Genomic DNA, 2,260 nt, shown 5'->3' with positions numbered 1-2,260 from the left:
GAGAACAAAGAGGGATAGGATAATTATCTTCAGATGTTTGGTAGGTACCTGTGTGGAAGGCAGAATAGCCTTGGTTTGAGTTATCTCAGTGCTGAGAAATGGGATCAATGGTCAGGAATAAGAGAAGCCAGATTTATTCCATCTAAAAAAGAACTTGCTGATACGTGCAACAACCTTACAGTACTGATAATAAGAGCAAATAGTTACATGATGCTTATTACAGGCCACATAGTGTTGTGAGTGACACATGTCCTTTATGAAGAATTACAGATATATGGAAAATCAATCCCCATAACTACCCTCTACTATCGCTCAATTTATGGGTACAAAAACGAGGCACAGAACGTACGTACGTAAGGCCCCTGGATTTGAACCTACACAGTCTGGCTCTAGCATCTATGTTCTCAGCCACTTTTCTATACTGCCAATGTAATAGCACAGTGCCTATTGCCAAAGGTTTCCAAGTGAGGGTGGGGTGGCCCTTTTCCAGGAATGCCGTAGAAGAGTTTCCTGCATCAAATGGGAGGCTAAGCTACATCACTTCTAAGGCCCCTTTTTCCTGTCAACCTGTGAGGCTGGCAACTCATCCCAAATCTTTTCTTTCTTTCTTTCTTTTTTTTTTTTAGGTTTTATTCATTTATCTGGGGGGGAGAGAGAGAGAGAGCACGTGTGCAAGCAAGAGCAGGGGAGCGGGGCTGGGGGAGGGGCAGACTCCCCGCTGAGCAGGGAGCCCGATGACTCGTGGGGCTCCATCCCAGGACCCCGGGATCATGACCTGAGGCTCAAGGCAGATGCTTAACCGACTGAGTCACCCAGGTGCCCCCATCCCAAATCTTCTTGGTAGGTTCCTAACTCCTAACCATACTTCTCAGTCTCCTTTTTACCTCCCCAATTCAAGACATGACTTCCAAAATCACACAGCTCTCACTCCTAGCTGCGTGACTCCCTCCACACTCTCTTGTTGCCTCCCAAATCTTCATTATACAGATCAACTGAATGTTTGTGGAAAAGTCTCTCCACCTCCTCTCCTGCCTCTCGGCCTCGTTCCTGTGTGTCCTCTCCCTGTTCCCCCCACACCCTTCTGCAGCTGCACCCCTGAGATCCAGAAATCAATCTGGTGAAGACAGGATTCAACTCTGAGAGTGTAAAGGAGAAGCTGAGGGAGAAGCAGAGGGGGAGAGGGCCGGTCATGCATGCCGCAGTGTGGCCCTTTCCACAGGAGAGTCCTTTTGTGGACCTTTTACCAGTGTGATGAAAAGCTCCTCAGGTTTTGAGAGCACAGCAAGAGGACAGAGGAAGAGGAAAACGTGAGCTGTGTGTGCCGAGCTTGGCCTCTCAGGCCTGGAGAGCTTTTCACTGAAGGGTCTCTCAGATTTGGCTCGAAAAGGGGGAGCCATTCTGCCTGTCTCCATAGAACCGGGAGAGAGACTTCAGATATTTCTATTTGTCTTAAGAACAGCTGGTGGCTCCTATATGAATCTAATTAAGCATCTTCCTGGCTGCAAACACTTCAAGTTCTATTTTTAAGATGAAGAATGTTTCCCAAAATGTATCTCACAGACGACTGACTGGCTTCAGACATTTTATCCCCAGCACACCATTTTGTGGCACAGGCTAAATGGCATTAAAGAAATTACTCCGACCTGAAGCTTGGCCAAGTCAATAATATTGATTGATGGACTTAGGATGTCAGTCGTCTATAATACAGGGCTTCAGACCAGACTCACTGTCCTTTAACCCCGTCATATCTGTGGCTAAGGCCCTTTCCCCTGATAGCCCGTCCCCAAAATAAATGGCAGAGAAGATGAAAACCGAGTACATTTGCTTCAGTCAGATGAAGCAAAGATGCAGGTGCATTTCTGTCTGGCACCTATGCTGGAATTAATGCTGTCACTGGAACCTGGGTGGGCTTGGTTGGTCAGGGGCAGGCTCTCCGCCCAAGCACCTAACACGGATCTGCTCTGTCCCATTTGCTGACGCCTGCAGCGTGACACCCCAGACAAGGTAATGGGATGCCCAACTGTGGAAAGTACAATTGTCAAAGAAAGACAGTTACTGTGATGTAAATCCCGGGGCTCCTGTTGAATCTGTCCTTCTGCTCATAAATACATACCTAAACCAAGAGATCCTTCTAGAACTTGGAATGAGTCTCCTCCTTTCTTCTGCTACCATCACTAATGGGTGTGATCAGGTGGCAGCTTAGCTCCTGCCCCATAAAAGGGAGCAGAAATCAAAGCTACCTACCAGGGGATTTTCCTAC

Source organism: Eumetopias jubatus, unplaced genomic scaffold (assembly GCF_037043125.1).
Source record: "Eumetopias jubatus isolate StellerSeaLion01/CBP00866 unplaced genomic scaffold, mEumJub1_p1.0 scaffold_1, whole genome shotgun sequence".
NCBI lineage: Eukaryota > Metazoa > Chordata > Mammalia > Carnivora > Otariidae > Eumetopias > Eumetopias jubatus.
This window is presented reverse-complemented; position numbering follows the sequence as displayed.